Raw genomic sequence first — 18312 nt, 5'->3', positions numbered from 1 at the left:
TAATGGAGACTAGCTTGCTGGGAAATGAAGACATTTTGCAGTATGCATCTCTACTCCTAAATAAAAGGAGGATTCCCAAAGAAAGTATTACCTTGACAATATGACACTAGATTTTCTGCCTTTGCTTATACCTACAATTTCATACACTTAAATAGCAGAGCCCTAAACTTGCAACAGTTACTAGAGGACTATACGACCATGATAATATGGGGGAAAATGGCAGAAGGGGAAGAAGGGAGGGAAGAAGTGGGGGTGAAGGGAGGAAGCCCATATACCTACACAATTGTATCATTAAAAATAAAAACAACAATAAAAAAAGGAATTTTTTAAAGAAAAAACCCTACAACTATCAACCAACAAATTTGGTTAGAATAAATAGAAGATTTTTCTAGATACATTACCAACTATGAAGAAGCAGAATACCCAAACAGACCAATAATGACTAATAAGATAAAATCAATAAGAAAACCAAAGTCTACCATCAAGGAAAAGTCCAGAACCATATGGTTTCTCTGCAGAATATTACCAAATATCTAAAGAATTAACACCAATATTTTTAAATCATTCCAAAAAATAGAAGATAGTACTTTCAAACCTATGCTACTGGCCAGCATTACTTTGATACCAAAAAGTAAGACAAGAATACTACCAAAAATACTCTACAGAAAAATATGCATGACTATCATACCATCAAAAATCCTCAGCAAAATATTAGCAACTCCAACCCAACAGCACGCTGAAAAGATTATTCTTCATGTTCTAGTGAGATTTCATCCCTAGGAAGTAAGAATGGATCAACATTTACCGAGTAACAACATAATGCACTACATTTACAAAAACAAACAAAATAATCTTAAGATCATTGTAATGAATGAATTTTATAATATCCAAAATCCTTTCACAGAAACACCCTCTAAGCTATTTTTAAAAAGTATTTTAACACAATAAAGACATTATAAAAGTCAGCAGCTAACATGATACTGGATGAGAATGTCACAGCTTTTCTTGTAGGGTAGGAAATGCCCATTTTATTCAACACAACCCTGAAGCCCTAATCAGAGTAATGAGACAAAAAATAAATGCCATTCATATTGGCAGAGAGGTAATCAAACGATCACTGGCTACAGATGTTATGTTCTTTAAGTATAGAAAAGCCCAGATTCTACCAAAAAAAATATTAAAACTAATAAATAACTAGCAAATTTTTAGTATACAAAATCAATATTCAAAATTCAGTAATGTTTCTGTACACCAATAGTTAACTGTCTGAAAAAGAAATCAAGAAAGTAAAACTAGAGCTTGGTGCAATAAACTAGAGGCTAAAGTCTTCACCTTGCCTGTGCCAAGATCACATACAAAATGATGATAAGCAAAAGACTGAGATCTGCACATAAAGCCACAAATACACAACTAATTTACCTTTAACAAGAGTGCCAAGAACATGAATTGGGACAAAACAATGTATCCAATAAATGATGTTGAGAAAACTAGATATCTAAATGAAGAATGAAACTAGACTCCTAACTCCTATCATATCCAAAAATAAAATTCAAGTGAATAAATTAATTAGTTATTTCAAGAACTGAAACTACAAAATTAATGTAGAAAAGAATAGAATAGATGTTTCAGGACATTGGAATGGCCAGATTTCTTCTTCTTTGTTGTTGCTGCTGTTAGCCTGCTGTTTTTTGGAAAGAACTCCAAAGAACTCATAACCAAACCATAGCTTACAAATGAGGATACATCAAACTAGAAATCTTCTGAAGTCTTTTAAACCATAAGTTTAAAATGTAGACAGTCTAAAACTAGTAAAGAATATTTGTTCAAACTATACATCTGATAATGAGTTAATACACAGACTACTTCAGGAACTCCAACAATAGCAAAAACAAAACAGAACAGAAAAATATCAATTTAAAAGTTGAACCGAAGAGTATCAGACATTTCTCAAAACAGTAAGTATCTAAATAAATGCTCAATATCACTAATTATCAGGGAACTAAAAAATCAAAACCACAATGAGATATCTCTTCACTCAGAAAGGGTATTACCAAAAATCCAAAAGACGGCAAAGTGCTGGAAAAGATGGTAAGCAAAAGCAAGTTTTATTTAATGTTGATGGGAATATAAATTAATGTAGTCACAGTTTCTTCAAGAGATTAAAAAACAAACTACCACATCACCCAAGAGTTTTCACTGCTGAATATATATCAAAAGGAAACGTCAAACCTGTCAAAAAGACACGTGCCATTTTATGTTTGTTCCAACACTATTGTCAATCAACTGATAAGTGGATAAAGACAATGTGATATATGTTATCCATCAGTATGTTATATTTACCTTGAAAATCTATTCAGGAATAAAACTAGAGAAAATCCTGTTGCTTGTGAGAACAAGGATGCAACCAGTTACCCTAAATTGAATATTATACACATGCATCAAAATATATTACTCACAATTCTGAAACTGTCAATTTTCAAAAACCAACAATAGAATTACCACATCACCCTGCAATCATACTTGTCAGTGTTTATCCAAAAGTCAAAACAGGATCTCAAAGTGATACCTGAAAACCTATGTTCATCACCACATTATTCATAATAGTCAAAAGATGAAAATAGATCGAGTGTTCACAGACTGATGAATGAATAAAGCAAGCACAGGGTATGGATATGTCAAAGGATAAAGTCACAACCTCTGTTGGACTTATTTTTTATTCGAGAGCTGGACAACATTTCAGTCCACAAAATAACACAAGGTGCTACAATCAGCTGAGAGGACAAAATTGACTTTTTTTTTTTTTTTACAGATAAAAGAGCTGACAAAAGTAATGAAAAGAGTATTTTTGCGGCTTTTTTCAAAGATTTACTTATTTGAAAGGCAGAGTGTAGGAGACAGACTAGAGGGGAGGGCAGGCAACAGGAGAAGGGAGGAAGAGGGTAAGGAAGAAGGGAGGAGGAGGGCAAGGAGAGAAGAATCATTCAACTCCTGATTTATTCTCAAATAAGTGCTGGGTTAAGTTGAAGCCAGGAGTCTGGAACAGCATCTAGGTTCTGGAATCCCCTGTTATTAGCAGAAACCCAAGTACTTGAGCCATTTTCTGCCACTTTCCCAGAAGCAAAAGCAGGGAGTTTGATCAGAAGTGGAGTTGTGGGGACCAGAACTGGCACTCTGATTTGAGATGCAACATTTCTAGTGGTAGGTAACTACTTTACCATGACAATGAACCCACAATTTGTTTTTCAAATTTGTTTTCCTTAAAAGGCAAGCACAGGGAGATAGAATAGTCAGAATACAAGTGGTTAGTTAACATCAAGTTATTTCAATTTACATTTTTGTCTGTAAGGATTAATGCACAGAAAACTTTTGTTTGAGATTTTTATTATCACTCAAACACTAATTTTTTGAGCCTGATAAATACTTCAGCTTCACCTTGGTGACTTGGAGTTTTAGTGTCAGTGACTTCACTGTGATTTTTAGTTCTCTATATACATATCAGTGATAAGCAATGGTCTCCCATAAATTAATGCATTAAGGAACTCCCATCACATCTTACCACAACATCAAGGAGAACCTCAAGACTATTATGATGACAAGTAAGCCAACTACAAAAGTACAAACATTGTGGAACAGCACATTAAGCCACTGCCTGTGATACTGGTATCACACCTAAACTCTGGTTTGTTTCCTGGATGCTCCAATTCCAACCCAGTTCTCTACTAATGAGCCTGGCAAAGCAGCAAATGATGCCCCAAATACTTGAACCCCCACCACACGGGGGAGATCTGGATGAAACTCTTGGCTCTTGGCATTAGAATGGCCCAGTTCTGGTGTTTTGGCCACTTGAAGAGTAAACCCATAAATGGAAGATATTTTTGGTTATCTATCTGTAGCTCCCTTTTTCTGTAAATCTGCCTTGTAAGAAAATTAAAGCTTTTAAAAAGTACAAATGTTACATGATACCAACCACTTTATGGAATGTCTGAGGTTGTGAAAATAATGGACAGAAAGCAGAAATGTGGTTCTCAAAGGCTATGGTAAGGGGGTAGAGGAATGAGTTTAATAGGTATGGAGTGTTACAAGGTGAGCAAATTCTACAATGAGTACACAGAACAATTCCGAACCATACACTTCAAATAGATAACATGGCAAGTTTTATGATACGGAGTTTTCTCCCCATGATACAAAAACTTCTCAACTGTTCTTGTGATTGTCAGGCAGGCAAAGTAAATAATTAATGACTTACAATAGTGCTTTTATATCCCTTGACACATACATAAAAAAAAACTTTCATGTTTGAGATATCACACCAAGAACACTTGGCAAGGGACAGAACATAAATAAACACTGTCCATTATTTAAAATGCCTAATAGAGAAAAGACCCTGAATTATAGCTTTTTTAATTGTAGAAGAAATCTCCAGGTGGCATTGGGCTGATCCCACTCTTTCCTACTTTGTTGCTTCCACTTATCAAGAATAACTAGAATATTCTGGGGCATTGCCTAAAACAGCCAAGACTTGTTCTTATCCCTCCTAGGAAATGTACCATCTTGAGATAGAGAGAAACTGCCAGAAACATGTCTCCCTTGAAAGCATTGTGTGCTTAAAGCTTTACCCACTGAATCACCTGGTTCTTGAGATACATAACCTGGTGAAGCATGCCTTTTGGGGGACCGTTGGCTGCAGTGCAAAGTGGGGTACACTGCAGTCAGGGTTCCACTTACCTCAGCTTTGCTGAGCTTTGCAGGACTGCCAACATGATGAACTCAAGACTTTTTTCATACAGTGTGGCTTGTCTTTGCCTAATAAAATTTTCTCAATATAATTTGTTCTAAATGAGTGTAAGCTGCCTCATTCAATTCAGACAAACTGGTAATTGGTGCATGATGGATGCCGTGGAGTATATGTGGACTTCTATTTCGACTGCTTTGTATAAGGATGAAGTTGGCTATTGCCTACATAGTTGAGGTCCTTTCTTGAAAATGACAATTATACAGCTTGCACCACATAAATAGCAGAGAGCACAAGCATTGAGGCAATGACTAATTAATTCAACATAGCAAGTGGGAAATGAGTAGATTACAGAAAATGTCATAGGGAAAAGTCCCTTTGAGTCAGACTTGTTAAGATGAATAGACTTTATTTGGAGATAAGGAAAAGAATATTCCAACTTGGCTGAAATTATAGCTGAAAGAATAGCCAAAAAGTTGGAGAAATGCAGGAAAGAGTATATAAAGAAAAATTGTTCATTTATATGAAGAATAAATTCATATAAATTTATAAATTCATATAAATTTCATATAAATTCTTCATTTATATGAGACAATGGTGTTGAAAAACAGAAAACAGATAATGAAAAATAAGCCTGGAGACTGTCCCAGGAGCAGTTTAAAGTGACATAAATATTTTATGAAGTTGTGAATATTTAGGCTGGCTGAAGAGGAAACCATGGACTGGTGCTGAACAGGGTAATATAAGATCTTTGCCTTAGAAAAGGTTGGGAGGATTGAGAAAAAGAAGCAATACTATACCAAATGGCTTTAAAGGCTTAAAATAGAAGGCAGTGATAATAAGAATTCAAAAGAAATCACAATAAAATATTTAATCCCCAATGCAATAGCCTAGAGACTAAAGACCTCACCTTGCATGTGCCGGGATCCCAAATGGGCACCAGTTTTAACCCCAGCAGCCCCACTTCACATCCAGCTTCCTGATTGTGAACTGGGAAAACAGGTGAGGACAGTCCAAAACCTTGGGACCCTGCAACTGTGTGGGAGAACCAGAAGAGGCTCCGGGCTCCTGACTTCAGATTGGTTCATTTCTGCCCATTGTGGCCGCTTAGAGAGTGAATCAACGGATGGAAGATCGTCCTGTCTCACCTCCTTTCTGTAAATCTGACTTTCCAATTAAAAAACAAATATTTAAAAACTAATTGATAAAAATAGGAGTGCAAATCAGTAGTAAACATACAAAAAGTTGTTGAATATCATTCTCATAAGAAACCGTAAACTAGGAGATACAATTTCTCATCTCAACAGACAAAAATAAAAAATATTAATAACATAGAGTACAATGAACCTTCTGAATCCATGGGGTCTTCATTCAAAAATTCAACAAATTTGGTTAAAAAATATTTTAAGATTTTCTAATAATTCCCAAAAATTAAACTTGAATTTGCCTCATACCAGGCACTTTGTTGAATCCATGCAATTGAAATGAAATATAAGCATACCCCAATGTGTAGTCTCCTATCATTTCACCTCTCTCTAGCATTCAATATTTGAGTATTGTATTTGTGTATTTGTGTAATCAGACCTACAATAACTGTTCTGAATATACACAGATCTTTCTTTTTAAGAAAAATTTAAAAAGTGAAAATAGCATTTAAAATTACTGAAACACTATAAACTAAAATTGAAATCTCAATGAAGTACTCACAGGATGTGGTTAAGAACTTGCATTTTTTTTAACATATTGGTTACTCAATACCATGTCAATTAATTCCATAATGTTGTAAATTGTCGTTGATGTTATGTTGTGGCTTTAAATTGATCGGGCTGATATTCTGCCAGCTCTGCCTTCAGACCAGAGATTGTCTCCCCAAGAAACTGTTGAACTTATCTGGACAATAAGATGCTGCACTCTATGCTTGGTATACTCTTCAAATTAAAGAATCTTGACTGATTTTGAAATGTAATACAGCAACAAGGTGGAGGAATCCACCATGGGGGGAGGGTACGGGGAGGGGCTGGGGGAATCCCAGAGCCTATGAAACTGTGTCACATAATGCAATGTAATTCATTTAAAAAACATATATTATTTTTAAAAAGATTACTGAAACACTACCATATGAACAACTATAATGTATCTTAGGAGTTGCTGAAGGCATGGAAAGAGAGAGCAAATCTGAAGGCCTATTCAGTTAAATAACAGCAGAAAAGATCCTCAATTTGGAGAAACATAAGAACATCCAAGCATAGGAAGAACACAGAACTTCCAATAGACATAATCACAAACAATTTCCTACAACACATTATAGTTAAACCTGCAAAAGTAAAACAACATTCAAGTACAGGGAGCACACAGAACTCTTAATAGACATGATCAGAAAAGATATTCACTACATTATACTCAAAAGTAAAATACTAAGAAAATGTCATAAAATGTGCTCAAGAGAAATGCTGCATTGCCTTTAAATGATCTTCAATTACGCTGACAGCTGAGTTCTCATAAGAAACCCTTCAAGTTAGAAGAAAATTGAGAGACATCACTCAATTCAGAAAAGAACCATCAGTTTAGTATAGCTCTCATTTACAATTGAATATGAAATAAAGATTTTTAAAACAAACAAATTGAAAGAATTTGCCACTACCCAGTCAGTCTTATGAACAATGCTTTTAATTAAGGACATGCTACACACAAATCAGAGAAGTACAAGCACCATGACAAAAGATTTTGAAGGTGGAAAATCTTCTAGTAATATTTATTAAAAGACTGCGGGACAAAGTTGTTACTTATCAATAATAATCATGAATGTAAACAGCCTAAATTTTCCTATTAACCAAGATATACAAGGACTTACTGGATTAAAAACACAAGACCCATCTATTTTCTGCTTACAACAAATACACCTAATCCACAAACATACCCACAAACCAAAAGTGAAAGAATAGAAAAACATACTGTCACCATCTTGCAGCAGGTAGTCAGGACAGTGTCTGGCCAGGCAGCTGGGGCAAAAGCAGCCCCCTTCAGCGTGGCAGCTGGGGAAAGGGGGGGGCAGTGCCCCAGCCAGGCTGGACCCAATGCCTGGTACTCAATGCCATGGTCACTGTTGCCACACAGTGACCAAGTCCTAGGCTTTGGACAGCCAGTGCACCGATTGGCACTAGGCTCTGCCTCCTGGCCACCTGGCAGTGAGCTCTAGGGTTTTCAGGATATATAACTGCTGCCTAGAGACATCCATTGATAAGGCCAATGTGAGTGTAGGGGAGGGATCAATCCTATGTGACTTCCAGGATGGGGTCAAAAAACTTGCTGGCAAGCATGGGGACTGAGACCTGGTGGTATGGAGGGGAAAGTCCATAAGATCTATTTGGGCCAGACTGCTAGGCTGGGCTAAGTTGTAATCCTCACCAGCATCAGCTGGAACTGGGGGTGGGCCAGGCCGGGCCAGGCTACAACACCCACTGGCAAAAATTGAGGCGAGGCGAGGCCACGCCAGACTGGACCTCAGCACCCAACCAGCACACAGGAGAACCAGGGAGGGAAGGGGCAAAGCCGGTAGGGGGAATATGGAGGACTCCCCTGCTGGACCACCACTACCACTGAAGAGCATGAGCTGGGATGGGGGCAGACCAGACCAGGCAGGGCTACAACATTTGAGAGCTAGATCACAGAAAAGTCAGGCTGGGCTGATTGTTCCTACTGGCGCAAGCATAAATCAGAGAGGGCAAAGGTTAGTCTTTGCCATAGCATCAGTTGGCAGATGCTGGCGCTGGGGGCTAATTCTGTCAAGTTTAATTGCAGAACCACCTGGAGAGTGCATGATGTGGGAGTGGGCCCAGGAGGGAGTGGTGCCCAGTGGGCACCTCCCTCTTGGGTTACCACTCCCACTGAAGAGCATGAAAACCAGGACAGGGGCAGGCAGGGTTAGACAGAATGGCACCTGCCAGGAAGTGTGTGGGCCAGTTAGGTTGAACTGGGCTTCATCGCCCAGTGACATGTATTAAATCTGAATGAAGTGTGGGACAGACTGACCAAGTCTGCAATACATACTGGCAAGCATGGGAACCAGGGTAGGGGGCAGGCTGGTGGGGGTTATGGGGTGTCACCCTGACTAGGCTGTAGCTCCCACTGGTTTGCGTGAGGGCCAATTGTGTGCTGGGCAAATCAGGCTTGACTGAAACAACCTTTGATTCATGTGGAAGACAGGGCTGGAAACAGAACTGATCCAGCAATTGCAGCCACCAGCATATGCATAAGCTGATTGGGGCAACACACCTGCCAGACCCTCTACTGGCAAACACACAAGAATCAGGTCTGGGGATTACCCCCAGAAGTTTCTATGGGGATCCCTCCAACGGAACCCCAATCATGAAGAGACTATGCCAGTCAGTGAATTCTGAAGAAATTTCATCATGCGTGGAATGGCAAGACTGGCAGCAATTCAGTAGTGTTGAACTATCAAAACTGCTTGAGCAGGACCCTCAGAGCATGTCTCACATTGGGGACCTGGGATGGATGTGATGCTGGGTGGAGCTTCTCCCTTTATCTCTTCCCTTACCCCAGATACAGAAATAATAATATTAATGTGGAAACAATGCTCTTACCCACAAAAAAAATACTCTGTACTAACAGAAAGGAAAAATGAGCAGGATTAGCCATCCTTATATCAGACAAAATAAACTTTAAAACAAAAACTTAAAATAAATAAAGAAGGGCTTTTTCTAGTGATGAGGGGATCATTTCAACAGGAAAATACGACTCTGGAAAATGTATATTCACCCAATGCAAGAGAACATGGTTTTTAAAACAAAAGATAATGGATCTAAAGGGAGATGTAGATTTTACTACAATAAAAACCAAAGATTTCTTTCAAAAGGAAAAAAAAAGATGATTTATTCATTTCAATTTGAAAGGAAGACTTTACAGAGGAAAAAAAAAAAAAAACAGGAAATATCATATACTGGTTCACTCTCTCAAATAGCCACAACAGCAGTTGCTAATCTAAAGCCAGGAGTCAAGTGTTTCCTTTTAGGCCTTCCACATATGTGCAGGCTTCCAAAGACCTGGGTTTACAATACCCCACTTTTACCAATGCACTGTTCAATCAGAGGGAAAAAAAACAGATTTAGGTCCACACTATGGACCAAATGAATCTACAGAACTATTACACCACAACTGCAGAATATGCATTCTTTTCCAGCAGCACATAAAGGTTTCTGTATGAAAGATCATATACTAGACCACAAAGCAAATCTCAACATATCCAAATAATCTGAAATTAAGTATCTTCCTGACCTCAATGATATTGCACTGGAAATTAACAACTTAAGTATTTCTAGAAATTAGGTAGTCATTCCCCATCTTTACATGCTGGAAAGTGGTTCCTATGTTTTCCTCTAATACTTGGATGGTTTTGGGTGCATATTTGGGTTCTTCATCCATTTAAAGCTGATTTTTGCACAAGGCGACAGGTGGGGGTCTTGGTTCTTAACTCTACAGGCTGCCATCCAATTTTCCCAACAGCATTTATTGAAGAGACCTGGATTTTTCTCTAGATTGTTTTCAGTTTTCTTGTTGAAAATTAGTTGGCTATACATTGGAGGACTTTTTTCTGGGGTTTGTATTCTTTTCCACTGATGATCTTCCCTGTTTCTGCGCCAGTACCACACTGTTTTAATGACCACTACCTTGTAGTATGTCTTGAGGTTTGGAATTGTGATTCCTCCCGCTTCATTTTTATTCTTCAGGATAGTTTTGGCTATTTCTGACCTCGTGTTCCCAGATTAACTTTGTATCATCTTTTCTGTTTCTGAGAACAATGCTGGGAACTTGATTGAGATCATTTTGAATCTGTATATTACTTTTGGTAACCAAAAGCACAGGCAGTCAAAGTCAAAATAAATAAATATGATTAAATCAAACTAAGAAGCTTCCTTATTGAAAAGGAAATAATCAACAAAGTGAAGACGCAATCAATACAATGATAGAAAAATCTTTGCACAATATACAACTGATAGGAGACTTATATCCAGGATTTATAACGAGTTTCAGAAACTCAATGGCAGCAAAACAAACAGCCCTGTGAAGAAATGGGTGAATGGAAGTCAATATGAAGAATGCTAAGAGAAGTGAAAATTGATCTATCATGTTACCAGCTATCCTACTTTTGGAAATATACCCAAACAAAATGAAATCTGCACATGAGAAAAGGATCTGTAATCCTATATTAACAGTAACAAAATCTACAATAGCAAACACATGAAAACAACCCAAATACTTGTCTAAAGAGGAATGGATAAAGACTATGTGGTACATCTTTAAAAGAATGAAATTCAAGACATCGGGGCTTCGGTGGATGGAGCTGCTACAATTGTGGCAGCTGCTGGGGGTACCTAAGTCAGGTCAGACTCAGTGCTTGGTGCCCTAGCCCAAGCCACTGCTACCAGATGGTGAACAAGTCTCCTCCTTCCCTTATCTTCTCAAACAAACTAATAAAAGCAGCAAATTGGGCCTAGCGCAACAGCCTGGTAGCTAAAGTCCTCGCCTTGTACAGGCTGGGATCCCATATGGGTGCCAGTTCTAATCCCGGTGATCCTACTTTCCATCCAGCTCCCTATTTGTGCCCTGGAAAGGCAGTTGAGAAGAGCCCAAAGCCTTGGGTCCTTGCACTCACATGGGAGACCCAGGAGAGGCTCCAGAAATCCTGGCCTCAGATTAGCTCAGCTCTAGCCACTCGGGCTACTTGAGGAGTGAAACATCAGAGGCAAGATCTTCCTCTCTGACTCTCCTCCTCTCTGTATACCTGACTGCCCAATAAAAACAAATCTTTAAAACAAGCAGCAAATTAAATGAAATAAATGAGGTAAATTTACACACAACTAAATCTTTTATTAATTAGTAAATAATAGAGGAGATGCAGCAACAACAAAAAACTATGATTATTTCTTTTTTTTCCTCTAAATTCCTGGTTTAATACGGACTTGTTTATTTTGAGAAAAAAAGGTCCCAACATCAGGGTGTTCACAAAAATAATCCACAGTATCAACTTTAGAAAACAAATATTAACACTATTACACTACTTTTTTTTTCTAGAGGATGCATTTGATGTGCCAACTCTCATTCACAAAAATGCATTGTTACAATTGGGTTGAACAGCCCTACACAGCACTATTATGTGGGGTAGAGCAGACACACCTTAAGCTCAAAGCTGCTCCCAGGTGCTACTCAGCTAAATGAGATGGCCTTTGCAGTCAGGGAAGCAACGACGGAACTCATGTGTGCATGGAAAGAACTGATTATTTCTAAAATCAAGTTTGTGTGTGCATAGGGTAACATAGGAAATATATGAGGCTAAAAACAGCTAAAAAATAATATCCAACTAAACCTAGAAAGTGGGATAGGAGGAGGAGGGGATCCTAAAAGGAAAAAAAAAATGACCTTTCACCTTATATAATTTTAGTTCTTTTAAGTTTTTGCAAAGAAAAAAAAATATCTATTATCAATTTCAAAATTTTTAAAATAAATATGGTAGTAGAGGGATAACAAATCCTTGGAAACCTTCCAAAGGTCCTTTGAATAATACCACATCATAGCCAAGTCACATTGGTAAGTGAAACATGAGAATATTTGATCAAAAAGAAGAAATAGATTTTGCAATAATTTAGTATGCAGTATCTATGACAGTTGGATAGTATTCATTTGCATTTTGAAGGGAATTACATCCCCGAAAAATTTTTGATAACTTAACACAGAAATTCCAAACAGGGCCAAATCTATGACCATTTTCATCAACATTCTTTAACAGTAAGACATATTTTATGAAAATAAATGGAAAGTGACAAATTCCCTCCATAATATCAAATCAGAATCCTAATCCTTGCTTTACTTGAAGTAAGCCTTTTGGTTTCAAATCAGCAATTGGTTGTCATCTGAAGCATACATTTAGCTACATTTAAGTTCACTTTTGGCAGCACCATTATACACAATGTGTCATAAAAGATATACAGAATTTTTTTTCTTCTGTGCAAATGCAATGCAGAAAGTACAACTGGAGCAAATAGAAGAGAGGAAAGAAAATCAATGATGAAAACCATGTCAGAATCTGTTACTGGTAAATGTCAAATTTATTATGTCTTGATATCACAGCTCATATTTTCAAGCAGTAGATAATTACTTTCCACCTGAAAAATGTATTACAACCCTTCACAAATTTAGATTAACTACCTAACAAGACTAATTCAAACCAACTAAAAATCAAAATAGCAAATCTTATGTTCAAATTTTAGAAAAATCAAAATATTAAACATCATTATAATTACTTTTAAATTTTCAATTCCAATTCTTAATTTATAACAGATTCAATATGATTTATAAATACAATTCTGAGAACATCGTGATGTTCTCTTTCCCTCCCTCTTTATTTCTTTTTATAAGTTTTTGAGATAACAGATTTTAAATTTTCATTACACTAAATATGTTAATACTTCACTGAATAAAAAATTTAATCAGAAAGAAACCTTCATTTAGTAAGAATATAGACAATGGTTATAAACCAATGAATGGAACTTGACCATTTCACCAATACACAGCAAACTGTAAAGTAACCATAGATCATTAAAACTACAGCAGTATAAGATACCTCCTTTCTCAACAACAACAAAAAAATTAAAAATACTGTTCCCCAAGACTATAAACAAAGCTGTAAAAAAATCTAATTTTAAAATGTCAGTCTTACATAGATTACATTGTTTTTTGTTTCTTTGTTTTTACTCTGAGCACTAGTTACCTCAGATCAGGGGAAATACATAATATGTGTTTTGGGGGGACCAAGTATTAGAGTTTCCAGTTGCATCCATTTGTTTCAAAAGATAATACCTTATTCTACTTAATTATTACATACTATTTCATAGTAAGTCTGAAAATAGATACATCAGGTTACCCAACCAAGTGAGATGAAATCAGCCTACAGGAGGGTTATTTGTACACATAGGCTTATTGCAGTTCAACTTACCATAGCTAAGATATGTAATCAACCCAGATGTTCATCTCTAGAAGGCTGGATTTCAAAAAAAAAAATTATTATTCTTTAACTACCCAGAATATAATTTCAGTTTGAATTTCAAAATTCAATTAAAAATAAAAATCTAAGTAAAATGATGAAATAGACTACTAAAAGGAATTGAAATACTAAAGCTTACCATCTCAACCATTTTTGAATGAAAAACTTGGTGAAATGCAATACATATGTGATCATTGTGTAACCTTTAGATACCAACCCAATATCTACCAAATTGAAACTCTAGCTGTTAAACAATACATTCCCATACCCTGTCCCCCATGCTCTGTCAACTACCATTATATTTGGTGTCTGATTTCTGACATTATGAGTTATATTGCATGTTATGAAAGCATATAGTATTTGTCTTTTTGTGCCTGGATTATTTTATTTATTACATTATTCTCAAGATTCATAGATAGATAGATAGATATGCTTGTTTATTTCTTTGTACACTCTTGCATCATGATTGTTCTTTTCCCACTATACTACCATGGAAATTCAGGCTCAAAGATGCCAAGACATATTAAAAAATCGTGGACCTGATAAGTGATAGAGACAAGGCTCCAATACAACACTTTCTGTCTCAAATAGGCTTTTAATTCTTTCTAGAAATCTATGTTGTTCTAGAGTCATTCTTCTCACATTGTTCTGTAGAATTTTCAGCAGTTATCAAGAACCATGAAAGTAGGTAGACATAAAGCTTGCACTTGAGTTAAATGTAAGAATATTGTTGAAGTTATGTCAATCATATGACTTAGTATCAATAATTCTTTAGCCCTTAATATCCCAAAGTGTTGTCCAATTTATTGTATACTGAGAACACTTAAATGTTTGTAGTTCATTAGAACAATACAAACTATAATTGACAAAAGTTATGTATGCTCTGAAATATTTGAAAAAATCCATTGGCCACTTCAACCTACGTGTACAGTCCTATTTACACAATCAATTTGTTTACCAGAGTGTAATACAAAATTAAATAACAGCAAAACCCAATGGAATTATAACTCCTTATCAAGGACTATACTATTGTGGGAATTTGGAGCGGGGGGCAATCCCAGACTGTCCAGAATTGTACCATAAAAATCAAAATTCAGGGAGAGAATCAAGATTGCGGAATCAGGCAAGGACACATTGTTAAGCAGAAGGAGAAACACTAGCCAGTGTGAAGCAGAGAGGGCACATTCCAGGAAATAGAGGATAGAACAACAGCAGAGGGGTACTCAGAAATTGACAGACACAGGAAAGCAGCAAAAACAATGGTGTGATGTTACAGTGACTGATATCCCAGCAGCATTCAGCCAGTGGCAATCTGAACTCCACCTAGAGCCAGAACTCCACGAGCAACAAGGCAGGAAGGGACGTGTACTGGAAGCTCTGGAGGTGAACCCAGACAAAGAACCGCCCCCCTCGCCTCCCTCCCCCCTTCGTTGGTCTGTTTCATTTGACCAGGAGCAGAGACAGAACAGCAGGTCCCAGACAGGTACTATGGGAACACAGTGGATTTCACAGCCCAGTACACCCCCTAGAGCCAAATTAGGTGCCATTTTGTTTAAGGAGGCAAGGGCTTTGGAACAGGCCTGCGCATGCACAGAGCTAGGAGTGAACTCATTTCTGATTCAGTGAACTGCAACAACATGGCATTCAACAGATTCAACCCAAGACAGGGTTGGGTAGCCCTCAGACCTGACAACCAGTAGATCAAGAACTCTAGTAGTGCCACATCAAGTGCCATTTTTTACAGTTTGGCAAAGAAGTTAAGACGGTAGGGACAACAGTGAACTATGCATACATTGAGCTTGGCAAGAATTCATCAAGCTCACTGCATTGCATGAGTCCCACAGGAAAATAATACCAACTATGGCATCACATGGGTCAAAATAGGTCCATGTGGTCCTCGGACCTAATGGCCAACAGGTTCCTGCAACATCAGCACCACCAACAGCCTAGCTATATAGGACACCTGTGTCTCCCTAATCCTGGGACCTACTCCAACTAGAAGTTGGAGAAAGGTTGTACAGACAATGGTGCAGCCTCAGCCTGGTATCACAGAAGCTGGAGACTGTGAGCCAAGAGCTGAGGCTAAAGAAACCATGGTGGAAATCTAACATAAGAACCCAGACCTGGAAATCGCTGGAGGGAGTGGCATAAGTGACTGCAAACAAAGAACTGTGTACCAACTGCAGTAAGTAAAATTGAACTGTACTCCTGTGGGTGACACAGCTTAGAAACCTGCCCCAAGGAGAAGAATCTGATAACCAGAAGTACAATGACCAAGAGCAAAAGAAGAGACAGAGGCACAATCAATACTACTGAAGAGTCCCCTGCAAAGGAGCAAAACCCTGTGCCAACTTCAGAGTTAACTGTGGAAGACATAGACATCAAGAAAATGGGGGATACCCAATTCAAAATACTTGTTATAAAACTTCTTATCAACAACGAGATGCATGTAAAGCAGGCATTCAAGGTATTTAAGGAATATGTCACATAGGAAATGAATCAAATGAAAGCTGATATATCAGAAATGAAGAATACAGTGGAGCAAATTAAAAGTACAGTAGAGAGTCTTCAAAATAGAATGATGGAGGCAGAAGAAAGAATCTCAGAATTGGAAGATATTTCTAGTCACCAGGGGGAAGCAAACAAAAAGCTGGAAGCAGAGCTGGATCAGGCCAAAACAGTATTCAAGAATTGAAAGACACTATTACAAGGCCAAATATGAGTTATGGGAGTCCCAAAAGGTGCAGAAAGATAAACTGGTTTTACAAATATATTTAAAGAAATAATCAAAGAAAATTTTCCTCATCTAGAGAAAGAATTTGGTAACAACCTCTAGTAGGGGTACAGAACTCCCAAAAGGCTTGATCAGAAGTGATCTTCACCAAGACACATGATCATCAAGTTCTCTTCAATTGAACACAAGGAAAAGATCCTTAAATGTGCACATGAAAAAAAATCAACTGACATATAGAGAAATACCAATTAAACTCACAGGAGACCTCTCACAGGAAACTACAGTCTAGAGGGGATTCCAGATTCTAAAGGCAAAAAATTGTCAGCCCAGGATAACATGTCTAGCAAAGCTTTTCTTTGTCTTTGAAAATGAAATAAAATTCTTCCAAAGTAAGAAAATTTAAAAGAATTTACCTCTTCCAAACCTGCCCTACAAATGATACTTTAAGATGTTCTCTTGACAGAGAAGAGGAATAGCACCTACCAAAACCAAAGGTAAATGAGAAGAGTATCTCAGTAAAATAACAGAAGACTACATCAGTGAACAACCCAAGCTGAATTAAAAGAACTAAATTACCACCTATTTGTATTAACCCTGAATGTAAATGGCTTAAACTCATCAATCAAATGTCATAGATTAGTAGACTGGACTAAAAAACAAAACCCATCTATTATTTCTTGCCTACAGGAGACACATTTCACCAACAAAGATCAGCAGAAACTTTATCTCATGAATTTTTATTTTTTTTGTTAGTTTCATCTCTCCAAACACTTCTGATTAAATTCTTCAATGACTCACAGATCATACAGAAGCATCATTTTCTTCAAGAAGGTTCTTAATTTTCCTTTTCATTTCTGCAGTGACACATTAGTGATTCAGTAGCATGTTATTTAATTTCATGGCATTGTTAATTTCTATTTTTCTTCCTGTTGTTGGTTTTGTATTGTGACTTTTCAATTAAGTCGATGTATAGTAGCTGTGTAATTGAGACTATCATATCCAGATCTTAGGATACAATGCAGTATGCATCCCTACTTCCAGACAAAGATGGACTCCCCCTGAAACTGTTTACTATATCTTGACAGTAGGATGCTGGACTCTCTGCCATTGTCCATGCCCGCAATGGTGGACACATGGCTGTGTATGAAGAACTATACTACAGTAATTATATAGCGGGACTCAGTGTTGGGGGAGGGATTTAGGGAGGGAGGAAATGAAATCTCAGGGCCTATGCAACTGTATCATACAATGATAATAATAAAAAGAAGTAAATTTAGAAAAAAGAAAATATAATACCCCAAATAATCTTGACCAGGTAAAGCAAATTGAAGGACTCTTTATTCCCAACCTCACAACTTATGTCATTGCTACAGTATTCAAGACAGTGAGAAACCAGTTTAAGGATATATAGATCAACATAACTTGAGAAAAAAAATATTTTAGTTAAAAACAATCAAAAATTCAAAATAAAAATTCATAAAAATTCCAAATTTGAATATGTCTGCTTTATAAAACATTGTATCAGCACTTTTAACAAATGGCCAGAATCTCTTTGAGATTTCCAAATCATAAATTAGAAGAAAACTGATTAATATGTTCTATGATTTGTTGATATAAAATATCTAACAGCCAGCAACTGGAGTATATTGAAACTATTTAGAGAGAGAGAGATAAAGCTACAAAGATTCTAAAGGAACAACACAAAAATGTCATGTAATTCTACTCTAGAATAAATATTTCACACAAGTAAGACATATAATGCAAATTATGGGATAATTTGATCTCCATCCA

The sequence above is a fragment of the Ochotona curzoniae genome, unplaced genomic scaffold, assembly GCF_017591425.1.
Source record: "Ochotona curzoniae isolate NIBS_2020 unplaced genomic scaffold, NIBS_Ocur_1.0 contig_2210, whole genome shotgun sequence".
Classification (NCBI taxonomy): domain Eukaryota; kingdom Metazoa; phylum Chordata; class Mammalia; order Lagomorpha; family Ochotonidae; genus Ochotona; species Ochotona curzoniae.
This window is presented reverse-complemented; position numbering follows the sequence as displayed.